Source organism: Salvelinus namaycush, chromosome 30 (assembly GCF_016432855.1).
Source record: "Salvelinus namaycush isolate Seneca chromosome 30, SaNama_1.0, whole genome shotgun sequence".
In the NCBI taxonomy this organism is placed as follows: Eukaryota; Metazoa; Chordata; class Actinopteri; order Salmoniformes; family Salmonidae; genus Salvelinus; species Salvelinus namaycush.
Genome location: NC_052336.1, coordinates 20,316,430 through 20,334,645, shown reverse-complemented (window position 1 = coordinate 20,334,645; position 18,216 = coordinate 20,316,430). Strand labels below are relative to the sequence as shown.

Sequence of the window (18,216 nt, the reverse complement as noted above, 5' to 3'; positions counted from 1 at the left end):
ATAAAAATAACACTTTTATATAACGTATTTGACATATATTGTCATAGTTCTGTACAACTGTAAAACAGAGTAAGATCATTTGAGCTTTGGAAACAACTGCTTTCATAAATGCATTGCGGGCCTCGTTTCGCTGGAGCAGTGTAAAATAAGCGTCATGTCAATGACCCAGCCTTAACGAATTTCGTTTAGTTACATGTTGCATTTGATTGTCCAACATCAGCTTCAAACATTTATTTATTTCATCTCCACCTAGAGTGGCCTCTTTCCACTGCTGTGGTGCTGCATTGCAATCAGTGATGTTTTCTCTCCGTAGCTGTCCATGGTCCTGGAATCAAATCATCTGAGTTTGCTTGGACACCAGCCTGATCTCCAGCTCCTTCCACCTCTGGAAACTATTTAGGTGGTCATGCGACTTCTCATGCGAACTGAGTAGGTGGCACAGATTGTTCCAGTCCCTGCTTCCATCCCTGGCCAGCGCAGATGTGCACTCGTGTGAGAAAAGTTTGCAGCAAGAACAGAAGGCTGCATCGTTTTTTGGAATAGATACGCCTTGGTCTCTCCACTCTCTCCCCGTTCGCTATCCCCCTATTGTAGTGGGCCACCGAAAACTTTCGTTGCCCCTCATCTCTTGGGGAATTCCCCTCCTTATCCCGATGTGGCCCAGCCTGCACTAACATATCCCGTAAAGATCCCCGGAGGACCCGGAGGACCGCAGCCAATGGTCAAAATTCCGCCCCAATTTCAAGTGCTGCCACAGGCGGCGGGCTAATCTTTCCTAATGGGAGGGCCGGCCCTGTATAATGGGGATAGAAATTGTCTGACATGAGCCTACATGTCAACTGCATGAACTTCACATAAATCATGTGATCAAAGGTCATGCATTTGTACTGCAAGTTTCTGCAGTGGCTCTTCACCAACTTCATCCTGCAGCCATCGCCTCCATTGTGGGAGGCTCTATTGTCAACCAATCATTAGGGTGTTTTTGTTTGATCCACGCAAAAGAAATAATGATATTTGAGGCTCTCTAAATTGATTGTATGCAAACAACGTACACATGTGATTTCAGTGTGTGAGTGTGTGGTATGCGGGTTGGAGACATTTTATTTCGACATTATAAAGGAAAACGATTATAATGGCAACTCTGCCATGTTAATCTGAGCCTTCTACACTATGCCTTGATTACACCTTTAATGCGCCAAATGGTACGCAGCATTATCTGTATATGCAGCCCAGCCTCACATTCAATTCGCGCATATATGTACAAAATGTATTTCAGCAGATTTCGTGCGTTTTTGTGCATTTTTGGGGTGGTTCAATTCGTTTGAAAATACACGAATTTCTGTGCTACTTAATTCGTGCGAAAATACACGAATTTCTGTGATACTTAATTCGTGCGAAAAGACACGAATTTAACCAGTAGGCGACACACAAGCCGTTGCAACAACCATAGACGCGATCGCCTGTTATTTATTTTACGTTATGAATATATAGATATTTTGTCTTTTTTTAACCATTTAACCATAAGAGGTTATATATATATTGTCTTTATTTAATCCCTATTAAAACATTGTGGTTTTATGCCTATATGTACTGTTTTCGATTTTTCTGAACAGACTTTTCAGGATAGAATGAATGTAAGCAATGCATGATGGTTAATGGTGTTTTATTCGGTTGTAGTTCCATGTATTTCTTAAAAAATAAACGTGTAAACCATTTTTATTGAACAGAATGTAACTGAAAATACAATGGCAGCCTTGCCATTGTCCATCAATAACAAAACATTTTTTTTTCGTATAACATTTGGGGAAACGTATGCAGTCATTGTAGTCTTACATTTTGTTGGCCAACCAAAATTACCAAAACGTTAACCCGTAATAAGGCTAGGGTGGCTGAGTGTAAATACATGGCTCTGAGTGTAAGCACCTTTTCACTAGAAACGTTCTTGTGTTCAAATTACCGTCAGTGCGAAATAGAAGGAAAGCTTTCGTATTTCCACTTGGCTGCACCTACGGTTACGATAACGATAAATCAAGTGCAATACCTGCGTCGACCTGTGTCGAGCAGCAAAACACCGGAAAGCTTCTAGCCTACCGGAAAGTTACAAGAAGAACAAGAATAGTTACCTCATCCGGTCATGTGACACTCTGGATGCCCCCTAAAAGCAATTTCAACCGTTTTGAAAAATGACGCCTGGTAACCCCAAAAAAATACCAGGTGCATGAAAAGTTTGGACTTAGAATATTTTTTGAAAACCTCCATAAATCACTCAGGCCATTGACTCGAGAAGAAAAAACCTAAAATATTTTCCAGAAGAAAAAACAGAATATTTTTTGAAAACCTCCATAAATCACTCAGGCCAGCACCCATTGATTTGGGGCGGTAGTATAGCGCTCCCAGAGCGGGTATGGAAGTCTGGATCCCCCCTAAAAGCATTTAAGGCTCTGTGTGTCTTTAAGCACCATACTTTTTCACTCCATCCTTGCTGTGTGTGTGTGTGTGTGTGTGTGTGTGTGTGTGTGTGTGTGTGTGTGTGTGTGTGTGTGTGTGTGTGTGTGTGTGTGTGTGTGTGTGTGTGTGTGTGTGAGAGAGCTTTTCTTTGACATCTGTTTAGCGAAATTACTGATTTACAGTTCATGAGGGTTGACCGATTCACACATTTAAAGTTTTGGAAAGATCTGACTTTTTTAAACCTTCGAAACAGCACCTATGACCCCATTTTAAGGCACTTCCGGTTGGCACAGGAAGCTATAAGTAAATACATATCCTGATCGGGGTATGCTTTTACAGAATCCTGAGTTTTAAGTCTATACGTTAAGAACTGACTGATTTACACAGGGTTGAATGCACTATATATCACAAACTGCTGGTTGGGTATGGCAAAACACTTTTAGGGTGATTTTATCACTTCCGGTTGCTCCAGGAAGCTTAGAATCAACACAGGTAGACCTCATAGTAGCTTGATGGATTGTCATTGAAGACAGGTTCATAAGACATTCATAACCCACATAGGCTTCAGGTTGAATTTAGGGGTGCAGGCAATGTGTTCCTATGGGGTGAGATGTCATTGTAAACTGTTTGATGTAAACACCTTCTTTTAACTGTTAAGGGTTAATGCCACACGGTCAATGTTAGGCTTGCACAGAGACCTTAGGAACGTTCCTGAGGTCAAATTGTGCTTCTAAACCTTAACAGTTCTCTCTCTGTCTCCCCAAAGCAAAAGACTTGAAATGTAGGTCAAGGGTCATCTTCTTGTCACTGTCGCTGCGCTCAGACCGAGCAAGCTACGGTCAAGCGGGGCATCTCGTTGAACTCGGCACGGCTATGGTGATGTCATTTTTAGTGGTGATTTCAGAATGCTATTTTGGTGGTTTTTCACTGTTGAAACATATTGCAAATGCACAAAAGTCAACTAGCAAGTCAGTGTCCATCAGCCAATTAGATATTTTCAGACACCAAACTGATACCATCTGACTCCAAACTCACTTTTTCCAACTCGTTTAGAAGCCAACTATCACATATTTCAGAGCAGGCCCAAAATTCACAGCGCCTTCCATTTAAACCATAATAAAACAAATAATACGTAGTTATGTTCTAGCTGCGGGTCCAGTTTTCACATTATGTTTAGCCCTATGTGAGGCGACCTCGAATCCCAAGTTTCGGCTCGATAGGTCATTCGGTGCCCGAGCAAAACCTTAATTGGTGCTGAAATTCCACTTTTTTCCATGCCTTGCTACGGGGTCCTTGAATGAGCTATCGGACAGAAATGTCGGGGTCCGTCTCTATGGGCCGAGCCGGTTTCAATGCACCTAGTCTTGCAACTCTGGGACTTTTCTAAATGTCACCATTTTGTAATGCTCAAAATGAATTGAAGTCAATGCAAATGCACCAAGGCTTTTTATCGGTCCGAGAACCTTCTAGAGCCACATAACTCACCGTGCTTAATCGACCTGAGCTCTAGAACAGGTTTGTAAAGTTTCAGAACTCTAGGTCTGACGGTTCTTTAAAAGTTCAAACAAAAGTAACTATTGCAGGCACTGTCTGCCTCTAAGCCCCTCAGTGTGTCACTCCATCCTTTCTGTGTGGGTGTGTAAATTTTTCATTGAAATCTGATGGGATGAATGACTGATTTACAGTTCATGAGGGTTGCCTATTCACATATATTAAGTTTTGGAAAGATTTGACTTTTTTAACCCTTCGAAACAGCCCTTTTGACACCAATTATGGCACTTCCGGTTGGCACAGGAAGCTGAAAGTAAACACATATCCTCATTGGAGTGGGCTTTTACAGAATCCTGAGTTTTAAGTCTATACGTTAAGAACTCACTGATTTACATAGGGTTGAATGCACTATTTCTCTCAAACTGCAGGTTGGGTATGGCAAACACTTTTAGGGTGATTTAACCACTTCCGGTTGCTCCAGGAAGCTTAGAATCGACACAGGTAGACCTCATAGTGGCCTGATGGATTGTCATCGAAGACAGGTTCATAAGGCATTATTAACCCACATAGGCTTCAGGTTGAATTTAGGGGAGCAGGCAATGTATTCCTATGGGGAGACATGTCATTGTAAACTGTTTGATGTAAACACCTTCTTTTAACTATTAAGGGTTAATGCCACACGGTCAATGTTAGGCTTGCACAGACCGGGAGGACCTTAGGAACGTTCCTGAGGTCAAATTGTGCTTCTAACCTTAACGGTTCTCTCTCTGTCTCCCAAAAGCAAAAAAATATTAAATTGAGGTCAAAGGGTCATTTGGGTCCTTCTTCTTGTCCCTGTCGCTGCACTCAGACCGAGCTAGCTACGGTCAAGCGGGGCATCTCGTTGAACTCGGCACGGCCTGGAGATAATGGCAATGCCATTGCAGGCTTTGTGTGTCTTTAAGCACCGTACTTTTTCACTCCATCCTTTTATCCCCTTTTCTTCGTGGTATCCAATCGCTAGTAATTACTATCTTGTCTCATCGCTACAACTCCCGTATGGGCTCAGGAGAGACGAAGGTCGAAAGCCACGCGTCCTCCGAAGCACAACCCAACCAAGCCGCACTGCTTCTTAACACAGCGCGCCTCCAACCCGGAAGCCAGCCGCACCAATGTGTCGGAGGAAACACCGTGCACATGGCCCCCTTGGCTAGCGCGCACTGCCCCCGGCCCGCCACAGGAGTCGCTGGAGCGCGATGAGACAAGGATATCCCTACCGGCCAAACCCTCCCTAACCCGGACGACGCTAGGCCAACGGACCACCCTTTTTGTGAACATGACCAATTTGTCAATGTACGATTTCTCTTAAATTACGATAGATAAATGGCTGGTTCTTTTTTTCCTGACACCGTATGCTTATGTACTTTGACGTGAAGCGGTCAAATTAGCACCCTACTTTACGTTTTTGACCTTTAATCCCAGAAAAATGGCCATAACTCAAAAAGCGTTGAGGCCTCGACGCCATCTTGTTCGGGGCCAACTGTCCATTACGTCTTCGAAATATTTTCCGTTTAGGAGAAAAGGCCACATGCATTTGCAATGTGCTTGTGCATTTGCAATATTATTTATTTTCCCTCTGGTGGGAATTTCCTAGACTGCGGAAAAATGACCAAAATGTGTTATTTTTATAAAACGGAAACCGAACGTCCGAGAGATTTAGTTTGATGACTTCCTGAAAGATCTCTCCCCCGCGCACGGCCCGACGCCATCCGCAAATTTTAGAAACGTTGCAGGACATCTAGTAAGGGACCTTACATTTGCAATGTGGCGTTTCTCACTAACCATATGGCGAGTGCTAAAATGTTCCCTTAAGGTATGGAAAGGCCTTGGAAAGGCCATAAGTGTAAGCCAACATAATTCATTATTTCACATTAACATGTAATACATGCATTATGAAGAAAATGGTGTAATTTAGGCTCCACGAAATATGAAATGGGTTATGAAGAAAATCGTGTATGGTTGCCTACATGACAAAAAGGCGTTCTGATTACAAGTGCACCAGTATCCAAAGTATTAAGCGAAATCAAGCACAGAAAACAGCATTGGCATTAATAAAACAATATTTCCCACAAATTAAGTCGCAGGTAAATGTGCGTCTTTTCTCAAAAATTCTGTTCAGCAAGTCTAAAACAGTACATATAGGCATACAACGACACATTTTAAAACATGGTTAAACAAAGACAACATTTCTGTATATTCATGACGTTGAATTAGCCATTAAGAAGAACAAAAATGAAATACAAATTATCGCGTCTACATGGTTGTTGCAACGGCTTGTGTGTCACCTACTGGTTAAATTTGTGTCTTTTCGCACGAATTAAGTAGCACAGAAATTCGTGTATTTTCAAACGAATTGAACCACCCCAAAACACCCCAAAAATGCACAAAAACGCACGAAATCTGCTGAAATACATTTTGTACATATATGCACGAATTGAATGTGAGACTGTGTTGGTATATGTGTGCAACAAAAGTTCAACATAATTAATGCACCACACAGAACACACTGAAACTGCTTCTCAAACGAAATGCTTCAAGGCAAACGTAGCATTCCATTGTAAAGAATGTACTTTGCAAAAACACTGTCGGTGTGATCGAGGAGTTACCACTAAGAAATATTGCGTTGTGCGCGATACCAGTTATCATACATATGTGCATCTGTCATGTCTTTGCATTTTTATTTAACCTTTATTTAACTAGACAAGTCAGTTAAGATCAAATTCTTATTTACAATGACGGCCTACCAGACGGCAAAAGGCCTCCTGCGGGGGCTGGGATTAAAATAAAATAAAAAAGGAGGATAATACAGTAAGGCACTAAAGTAATACTGCAAAAAAAACAGAGCAAAGGACTTTTTGCCTAAATTTGCTACACTGGTGTTGCTTTCCAAGAAGACAGTGAATGTTCCTGAATGGCCAGTTTTGGCTTAAATCTGCTTGAAAATCTATGGCAAGTTTGAAAATGCCCAACATCTTGTAAGAGGTTGAAGAATTTTGAAAATAATAGTGGGCAAATATTGCACAATCCAGGTGTGCAAAGGTCTTAGAGACTTACTCAAGAAGACTCAGAGCTGTAATCGATGCCAAAGGTGATTCTAACATGTATAAACTCAGCTAGCTGAATACTTATGCAAAGAATATATTTTAGTTATTACATTTTTATTCATCTTGAAACTGTTTAAGAATTTTTCTTCCACTGACATTACAGAGTATTCTGTGTAGATTGTTGACAAAAAATAGCAATTAAATCCATTTCAATCCCACTTTGTAACACAATAAAATGGGAAGAAATCCAAGGGGTAGGAATACTTTTGCAAAGTGCTTTATACAGTGACTTCGGAAAGTATTCACACCCCTTGACCTTTTCCAAATTGTGTTACTTTACACTGTAAAGTTTACAGCCTTATTCTAAAATGGATTAAATTAAATAAATCCTCAGCAAGCTACACAAAATACCCCATAATGACAAAGTGAAAACAGGTTTTTAGAAATGTTTGCTAACTTATTAACAATAAAAAACAGAAATACCTTATTCACATAAGAATTCATACCCTTTGCTGTGAGACTCAAAATTGAGCTCAGGTACATCTTATTTCCATTAATCATCCTTGAGATGTTTCTACAACTTTGAGTCCACCTGTGGTAAATTCAATTGATTGGACATGATTTGGAAGGCACACACCTGTCTACATAAGGTTCCACAGTTGACAGTGCATGTCAGAGCAAAAACCAAGTCATGAGGTCGAAGGAAATGTCTGTAAAGCTCCGAGACAAGATTGTGTCACGTTACAGATCTGGGGAAGGGTACCAAACATTTTTTTGCAGCATTGAAGGTCCCCAAGAACACAGTGGCCTCCATCATTCTTAAATGGAAGAAGTTTAGAACCACCAAGACACTTCCTAGAGCTGGCCGCCCGGCCAAACTGAGCAATCGGGTGAGAAGGGCCTTGGTCAGGGAGGTGACCAAGAACTCGATGGTCGCTCTGACAGAGCTCTAGAGTTCCTCTGTGGAGATGGGAGATACAACAAATTGGAATTCGTAACATATCATACACAAATTCGTAACATATCATCCGAATTGTCATTCGTAACATATCATACGAAATGGATGATGGTCATTCACAAATGAATGCATGCCATACAAAACGTAACATATCATACTAAATGGACTATCTTGGATTCATGTACGGAATAATACAAAATGCTCTGAGACCAGGTTGCAGCCTGGGAAATCCCAGAACTAGTGCAACATCACTGGAACATTGTTAATGTGGAAATCAACCCGTCTGCCTAGGATGACTAAAATGATCCTGAATGAATGGTAAATAATGATGAGTAAGAAAGTTACACAGGGTCAAAGATCATACCTCAAGACATGCTAACCTCTCACCATTGCCAATAACAGTGGAGGTCAGCATGTCTTAAGGGTATGATCTTGCATAAAGTACGTTACGTTGAACTGGGTGAATAGAATGTAAATAAGTCATCCAATGTGCTGTAATAGAAATAAAGCCATGCACGTCAACATAATAATTGAGCTCCCTAATCTTAAACTGCATCACTGATTGACAATATAGAAGTAACTCGTGTTTAATTCTACCCCACATGATAGGGAGAATTGGATACATTGGAACCTTGCAATATAGATAACATTATGCATGGTGGGAGGGAGCTTAAACACAAAGTCATCTCTCATGAGCCATAGATCAGCCCCCTGTAATAATGCATAGAAGTCCAAACCTGGTTGGAAAAACTCATCACCAACAGCCTGGTAATGTGGCTGGAGAGTCAATCTGTCGTAAACAGTAAATAGCAAATAGAAAAGCATATTCTTTACTCTCTCTCTGTGAAAGTCATTTTGTCTGAGTGCCCTGATAAAGTTATTAAAATGTACAACATTGGTGATGGCGCAAAGTTAAATGTCCCTCTCCACTGGTTATCCACCATACATTGTAGACTCAATTATTTGACAGACCTTGTAACCATGAACAGAAAATCTCTCAATGAGAGAGAGAGTTCAATAAACTCATCTGAGTGAATCAATGTTTCTGTGTTTGTGGACTTTCACCTACATGTTGTTTTTAATCTCTCATAAGAATGTTACATATGAACTACATGTTCACTCATTCTCCAATCGAATGTGTTCCCAGATATAAATACTTAGGCATTTGGATTTGTATGGATTTGACATTAAAAAAACAAGTAGATGAGCTGGTTAAGAAGCTAAGATTTAAAGTTGGCTTTTTCTACAGAAACAGATGGTGCCTTTCTCTAAGCAGTAGGAAGCAGGTTATTCAGTCAACCTTTTTATCTGTTCTTGAATATGGTGATATTAATTATCAAAGTGCAGCAGCTACAACTCTTAAACCTTCAGATGTCATATACCATAGTGCACTTCGTTTTGTTACAGGTGACAGTTCTGATAGTCATCCCTGTATCCTGTATCACAAGGTTGGCTGAACATCACTAAAGACCCGTAGATCTCTGTTTACAAGGCCCTACTTCATAAACTTGTCTTATCTAACTTTGCTGTTGAAGTATACACACCTGAGTTGCCTAACCTGTTCACAGGATTGGTTAACTGTTGAGGTTCCTAGGGTCTCCAAAGCTAGGTAAATCTGCTTTTAGTTTTAATGCACCATATTGAATGCACCATTTGCAAATGTATAACATTTAATACAGAGATTGTTCCTCTCTCTATATCAATTACTTTCTTTATGATTGGCTTTACAAATTCCTCATCCATAGCATCAGTGACAGGTATTGTAATAGAACTGTAGTAGGACGACTCTTGTTTGATGTACCAACTTTTTGTCGTTCGTACCACTGTGATGGTGTGTCCCTGAGAGTGAAGAGCCTTGATCAGAATGTCCATGTTCACCCAGTGACTACCTTCTAAGGGAAATACCAGAATTTTCCCACCATCGTAGATTCTCCAAGAAGCAACCAGTAAAGATATGAGAAGGTATGAGCTTATGCTTCCATTGTAGCTTGCTTTGGAAAAACACTGTCGGTGTGATCGAGGAGTTACCACTAAGAAATATTGCGTTGTGCGCGATACCAGTTATCATACATATGTGCATCTGTCATGTCTTTGCATTTTTATTTAACCTTTATTTAACTAGGCAAGTCAGTTAAGATCAAGTTCTTATTTACAATGACGGCCTACCAGACGGCAAAAGGCCTCCTGCGGGGGCTGGGATTAAAATAAAATAAAAAAGGAGGATAATACAGTAAGGCACTAAAGTAATACTGCAAAAAAAACAGAGCAAAGGACTTTTTGCCTAAATTTGCTACACTGGTGTTGCTTTCCAAGAAGACAGTGAATGTTCCTGAATGGCCAGTTTTGGCTTAAATCTGCTTGAAAATCTATGGCAAGTTTGAAAATGCCCAACATCTTGTAAGAGGTGTCACGTTCCTGACCTGTTTTCTGTTTTTGTATGTGTTTAGTCGGTCAGGGCGTGAGTTGGGGTGGGCATTCTATGTTATGTGTTTCTATGTTGGTTAATGGGTTGCCTGATATGGTTCTCAATTAGAGGCAGGTGTTTTACGTCTCCTCTGATTGAGAACCATATTAAGGTAGGATGTTCTCACTGTTTGTTTGTGGGTGATTGTCTTCCGTGTCTGTGTTTGTCGCGCCACACGGGACTGTTTCGGTTTGTGTAGTCTATTCCTGTTCTGCGTGTTTATGTAAGTTTTTCCAGTTCAGGTCTGTCTACGTCGTTTTGTTATTTTGTTTATTATCAAGTGTAGTTCGTTTTCGTCTTGTTTAATAAATTCATCATGTCTTCATTACCCGTTGCGTCTTGGTCCAATCTTTCTCCTCAAGACGATCGTTACAGAATCACCCACCAACCAAGGATCAAGCAACGGGGGAGAAAGCAGCAACAACAGCGCACGAAGGAGGAATGGACATGGGAGGACGTTTTGGACGGCAAGGGTTGCTACACATGGGAGGAGATACTGGCTGGAAAAGATCGCCTCCCATGGGAGCAGCTGGAGGCGATTAGGAGAGCAGAGGCAACCGGAGAGAGGGACCGGCGTTATGAGGGTACGCGGCTAGCACGGAAGCCTGTGAGTCAAGCCCAAAAATTTCTTGGGGGGGGGGGGGGGGGGGGGGGGGGCTAAAGCGTAGTGTGGCGAAGTCAGGTAGGAGACCTGCGCCAACTCCCTGTACTTACCGTGGAGAGCGAGAGTACGGGCAGACACGTGTTACGCAGTAGAGCGCACGGTGTCTCCTGTACGTGTGCATAGCCCGGTGCGGTACATACCAGCTCCTCGTATCTGCCGGGCTAGATTGAGCATTGAGCCAAGTGCCATGAAGCCGGCTCTACATATATGGCCTCCAGTACGTCTCCTTGGGCCGGCTTACATGGCACCAGCCTTACGCATGGTGTCCCCGGTTCGCCTACATAGCCCGGTGCGGGTTATTCCACCTCCCCGCACTGGTCGGGCTTTGGGGAGCATACAACCAGGTAAGGTTGGGCAGGCTCAGTGCTCAAGGGAGCCAGTACGCCTGCACGGTCCGATATTTCCGGCGCCACCTCCCCGCCCCAGCCCAGTACCACCAGTGCCAACACCACGCACCAGGCTTCCTGTGCGTCTCCAGAGCCCAGTTCGTCCTCCACGCACTAGCCCTGTGGTGCGTGTCTCCAGCCCATTACCACCAGTGCCTACACCACGCACCAAGCCTCCTGTGCGTTTCCAGAGTCCTGTGCGTCCTGTTGCTGCTCCCTGCACTAGCCCTGAGATGCGTGTCCCCAGCCCGGTACCACCAGTTCCGGCACCACGCACCAGGCCTAATGTGCGTCTCCAGGGTCCAGTATGCCCTGTTCCTTCTCCCCGCACTAGCCTTCAGGTGCGTGTCCCCAGCCCGGTACCACCAGTTCCGGCACCACGCACCAGGCCTACAGTGCGCCTCAGCCGGCCAGAGTCTGCAGTCTGCCCAACGCCGTCTGAGCTGCCCGTCTGCCAAGCGCCATCTGAGCCATCCGTCTGCCCAGTGCCATCTGAGCCATCCGTCTACCCAGCGCCATCTGAGCCATCCGTCTACCCAGCGCCATCTGAGCCATCCGTCTGCCCAGTGCCATCTGAGCCATCCGTCTACCCAGCGCCATCTGAGCCATCCGTCTGCACAGCGCCGTCTGAGCCATCCGTCTGTCCAGCGCCGTCTGAGCCATCCGTCTGTACCGAGCCATTAGAGCCGCCCGTCTGTCCCGAGCTGTCAGAGCCGTTCGTCAGTCAGGAGCCGCTAGAGCCATTCGTCAGTCAGGATCTGCCAGAGCCGCCAACCAGACAGGATCTGCCAGAGCCGCCAGTCAGCCAGGATCTGCCAGAGCCGCCAGTCAGCCAGGATCTGCCAGAGCCGCCAGTCAGCCAGGATCTGCCAGAGCCGCCAGTCAGCCAGGATCTGCCAGAGCCGCCAGTCAGCCAGGATCTGCCAGAGCCGCCAGTCAGCCAGAATCTGCCAGAGCCGTCAGCGAGCCATGAGCAGCCAGAGCCGTCAGCGAACCATGAGCAGCCAGAGCCGTCAGCCAGTCCGGATCTGCCCCTCAGTCCGGAGCTGCCGTCCTTCAGTCCGGAGCTGCCGTCCTTCAGTCCGGAGCTGCCGTCCTTCAGTCCGGAGCTGCCGTCCCTCAGTCCGGAGCTGCCGTCCCTCAGTCCGGAGCTGCCGTCCCTCAGTCCGGAGCTGCCCCTTATCCCGGTGCTGCCCCTTGTCCTGGTGCTGCCCCCTTGTCCCGGTGCTGCCCCTTGTCCTGGTGCTGCCCCTTGTCCCGCTGATGCCTCTTATTTTAGGTGGGTGTATTTGGAGGGTGGTCATTGGGAGGGGGCTACAAAAGTGGGAATTGACTATGGTGGGGTGGGGACCACGCCCAGAGCCTGAGCCGCCACCGCGGACAGATGCCCACCCAGACCCTCCCCTAGACTTTATGCTGGTGCGTCCGGAGTTCGCACCTTGAGGGGGGGGGTTATGTCACGTTCCTGACCTGTTTTCTGTTTTTGTATGTGTTTAGTCGGTCAGGGCGTGAGTTGGGGTGGGCATTCTATGTTATGTGTTTCTATGTTGGTTAATGGGTTGCCTGATATGGTTCTCAATTAGTGGCAGGTGTTTTACGTCTCCTCTGATTGAGAACCATATTAAGGTAGGATGTTCTCACTGTTTGTTTGTGGGTGATTGTCTTCCGTGTCTGTGTTTGTCGCGCCACACGGGACTGTTTCGGTTTGTGTAGTCTATTCCTGTTCTGCGTGTTTATGTAAGTTTTTCCAGTTCAGGTCTGTCTACGTCGTTTTGTTATTTTGTTTATTATCAAGTGTAGTTCGTTTTCGTCTTGTTTAATAAATTCATCATGTCTTCATTACCCGTTGCGTCTTGGTCCAATCTTTCTCCTCAAGACGATCGTTACAAGAGGTTGAAGAATTTTGAAAATAATAGTGGGCAAATATTGCACAATCCAGGTGTGCAAAGGTCTTAGAGAATTACTCAAGAAGACTCAGAGCTGTAATCGATGCCAAAGGTGATTCTAACATGTATAAACTCAGCTAGCTGAATACTTATGCGAAGAATATATTTTAGTTATTACATTTTTATTCATCTTGAAAATGTTTAAGAATTTTTCTTCCACTGACATTACAGAGTATTCTGTGTAGATTGTTGACAAAAAATAGCAATTAAATCCATTTCAATCCCACTTTGTAACACAATAAAATGGGAAGAAATCCAAGGGGTAGGAATACTTTTGCAAAGTGCTTTATACAGTGACTTCGGAAAGTATTCACACCCCTTGACCTTTTCCAAATTGTGTTACTTTACACTGTAAAGTTTACAGCCTTATTCTAAAATGGATTAAATTAAATAAATCCTCAGCAAGCTACACAAAATACCCCATAATGACAAAGTGAAAACAGGTTTTTAGAAATGTTTGCTAACTTATTAACAATAAAAAACAGAAATACCTTATTCACATAAGAATTCATACCCTTTGCTGTGAGACTCAAAATTGAGCTCAGGTGCATCTTATTTCCATTAATCATCCTTGAGATGTTTCTACAACTTTGAGTCCACCTGTGGTAAATTCAATTGATTGGACATGATTTGGAAGGCACACACCTGTCTACATAAGGTTCCACAGTTGACAGTGCATGTCAGAGCAAAAACCAAGTCATGAGGTCGAAGGAAATGTCTGTAAAGCTCCGAGACAAGATTGTGTCACGTTACAGATCTGGGGAAGGGTACCAAACATTTTTTTGCAGCATTGAAGGTCCCCAAGAACACAGTGGCCTCCATCATTCTTAAATGGAAGAAGTTTAGAACCACCAAGACACTTCCTAGAGCTGGCCGCCCGGCCAAACTGAGCAATCGGGTGAGAAGGGCCTTGGTCAGGGAGGTGACCAAGAACTCGATGGTCGCTCTGACAGAGCTCTAGAGTTCCTCTGTGGAGATGGGAGATACAACAAATTGGAATTCGTAACATATCATACACAAATTCGTAACATATCATCCGAATTGTCATTCGTAACATATCATACGAAATGGATGATGGTCATTCACAAATGAATGCATGCCATACAAAACGTAACATATCATACTAAATGGACTATCTTGGATTCATGTACGGAATAATACAAAATGCTCTGAGACCAGGTTGCAGCCTGGGAAATCCCAGAACTAGTGCAACATCACTGGAACATTGTTAATGTGGAAATCAACCCGTCTGCCTAGGATGACTAAAATGATCCTGAATGAATGGTAAATAATGATGAGTAAGAAAGTTACACAGGGTCAAAGATCATACCTCAAGACATGCTAACCTCTCACCATTGCCAATAACAGTGGAGGTCAGCATGTCTTAAGGGTATGATCTTGCATAAAGTACGTTACGTTGAACTGGGTGAATAGAATGTAAATAAGTCATCCAATGTGCTGTAATAGAAATAAAGCCATGCACGTCAACATAATAATTGAGCTCCCTAATCTTAAACTGCATCACTGATTGACAATATAGAAGTAACTCGTGTTTAATTCTACCCCACATGATAGGGAGAATTGGATACATTGGAACCTTGCAATATAGATAACATTATGCATGGTGGGAGGGAGCTTAAACACAAAGTCATCTCTCATGAGCCATAGATCAGCCCCCTGTAATAATGCATAGAAGTCCAAACCTGGTTGGAAATACTCATCACCAACAGCCTGGTAATGTGGCTGGAGAGTCAACCTGTCGTAAACAGTAAATAGCAAATAGAAAAGCATATTCTTTACTCTCTCTCTGTGAAAGTCATTTTGTCTGAGTGCCCTGATAAAGTTATTAAAATGTACAACATTGGTGATGGCGCAAAGTTAAATGTCCCTCTCCACTGGTTATCCACCATACATTGTAGACTCAATTATTTGACAGACCTTGTAACCATGAACAGAAAAGCTCTCAATGAGAGAGAGAGTTCAATAAACTAATCTGAGTGAATCAATGTTTCTGTGTTTGTGGACTTTCACCTACATGTTGTTTTTAATCTCTCATAAGAATGTTACAGAATAACTACATGTTCACTCATTCTCCAATCGAATGTGTTCCCAGATATAAATACTTAGGCATTAGGATTTGTATGGATTTGACATTAAAAAAACAAGTAGATGAGCTGGTTAAGAAGCTAAGATTTAAAGTTGGCTTTTTCTACAGAAACAGATGGTGCCTTTCTCTAAGCAGTAGGAAGCAGGTTATTCAGTCAACCTTTTTATCTGTTCTTGAATATGGTGATATTAATTATCAAAGTGCAGCAGCTACAACTCTTAAACCTTCAGATGTCATATACCATAGTGCACTTCGTTTTGTTACAGGTGACAGTTCTGATAGTCATCCCTGTATCCTGTATCACAAGGTTGGCTGAACGTCACTAAAGACCCGTAGATCTCTGTTTACAAGGCCCTACTTCATAAACTTGTCTTATCTAACTTTGCTGTTGAAGTATACACACCTGAGTTGCCTAACCTGTTCACAGGATTGGTTAACTGTTGAGGTTCCTAGGGTCTCCAAAGCTAGGTAAATCTGCTTTTAGTTTTAATGCACCATATTGAATGCACCATTTGCAAATGTATAACGTTTAATACAGAGATTGTTCCTCTCTCTATATCAATTACTTTCTTTATGATTGGCTTTACAAATTCCTCATCCATAGCATCAGTGACAGGTATTGTAATAGAACTGTAGTAGGACGACTCTTGTTTGATGTACCAACTTTTTGTCGTTCGTACCACTGTGATGGTGTGTCCCTGAGAGTGAAGAGCCTTGATCAGAATGTCCATGTTAACCCAGTGACTTCCCTCCCCGGGAAAGACCCGCAACTTCCCACCATGGCAAACTGAACCACACATAATCAACAGAAATAACAAAAGGCATGAAGTCATGTTTCCAATATATGTTATAATTTATCTGAAATATAAAACAAACAGAGAGAGGAAATCATATTCAGTTTGTATGACACATTGAACAGATTTTGACATATAGTCAGTTAGCTGACTATATACTCTCATTTATGTACAAGCATTTCGCTACACCCGCGATAATATCTGCTAAATATGCGTCTGTGAACAATAAATACAATTTGATGTGATACAAATCATGAAAGAACATGAAAGCTGTTCTCAATAGTGCATAATTAATTCTCTATCGGGTTTTGAGAGTTTGAGACAATGAAGATTACACTTTATTCTTCTCTAACCACTAGGCTGGTAACTTAATGGTTAGACCGTTGGACTAGTATCCGGAAGGTTGCAAGATCGAATCCCTGAGCTGACAACGTAAAAATATGTCATTCTGCCCCTGAACAAGGCAGTTAATCCTAGGCCGTCATTGTTAAGACTTGCCTAATTAAATAAAGGTAAAAAGTTTAGATTCACATTTGATACAGCATGTAAACACAATACATTACATCCTTTCTCATTAACTTAATGTAATTATTATTACCTTATTCAGTCTGGAGGTAAGATGTAGTGAAATGTTACATGTAAAATGTGTAGGTTACTTTGGCTTTTGTGTGGCATGTTGGTTTATAAGGGTTAAGTAAAGGTCAAAGTACTGCTTTTAAGAGAACCTTTCCATTTGTTAAAGTCACAGTGATGGTTACTCAAAACTCATTGAGTGAACATGATTATAATATGGATGTATAATATTACTATGGATGTATAATATAATATGTATGTATGATATTAAAATATTGTTTAACATAGCAGAATTATCATGGCTGAATTAAAAATCTGCCCTGAGCTTCCCAAAGAAAATAGAAAAGCAAATTCTTTACTCTATCTGTGAAAGTAATTTTGTGTGAGAGCCATGATCCAGTCATTGTAATATAAGACATGGGAGATGGTGCAATGGTTAAATGTCCATCTCCACTGTTTACCCACCGTACATTGTAGACTAGAGGTAGCTGGAGATTGTGAGCCACCAAAATACCCGCTCCCCCATGCTGGGTCAGTAAGCACCAGGTCTAACTGGCTCTCCTCCAGGGATAGGATTTCATTAAAGAATATACACTTCTTATCTTTTTAAACTAGGCAAGTCAGTTAAGAACACATTCTCATTTACAATGACGGCCTACCCTGGCAATGCTGGGACAATTATGCACCGCCCTATGGGACTCCCAATCACAGCCGGATGTGATACAGCCTGGATTTGAATCAGGGACTGTAGAGACACCTCTTGCACTGAAATGCAGTGCCTTAGACTGCTGCGCCACTCAGGAGCCCACTCAGGAGCCACTCAGGACCCCACTAATCATGTAAATGTAATTAACTAGAAAGTCGGGGCACCACGAAAGAGTGTTTATAGAGCTGTTATCTTCCGAATAAACTCTTATAGACCTAGTAATATTTTACATCAATAGCAGTCAATATTAATCGTCACCTTATTTCAGTCTCATCTGAAAGTTGTAAATTCTTGGTTATCTTCACGAACCCTGGCTAACAACTTGAATCAGCAATACAAAATTGGGTTTAATTATTTATTTACTAAATACCTAACTAATCACACAGAATTACATATACACAGAATGAATCATACCTTGATTACAAATTATGTCATAAAGGAAAACGTCCCTAGCGGACGGAACAGATATGACAGCTGGTTACACAAAGAAAAGGGGGTTGGGTTTGAGTGAAAGAGCGGGAAGACTGAAGAACAAAGGGAGAAGCTATGTCTCTATCGGGCTGTAGGCAGCTACTCTATCGTAAATACAGAATCTT

General features: G+C 42.6%; 1 protein-coding gene across 1 annotated transcript in view; it reads right to left on the bottom strand.

Moving 5' to 3' along the window:
* Nucleotides 1–17,009, bottom strand: part of LOC120025251 (UDP-glucuronosyltransferase 2A1-like) — a 29,328-nt gene extending 12,319 nt beyond the window's left edge. The window contains exon 1 of the mRNA XM_038969735.1: nucleotides 16,940–17,009. The gene's annotated coding sequence lies outside the window, so the exon portion shown is untranslated. The remainder of the gene's footprint in view (nucleotides 1–16,939) is intronic.
* Between the last annotated feature and the right edge of the window lie 1,207 nt (nucleotides 17,010–18,216).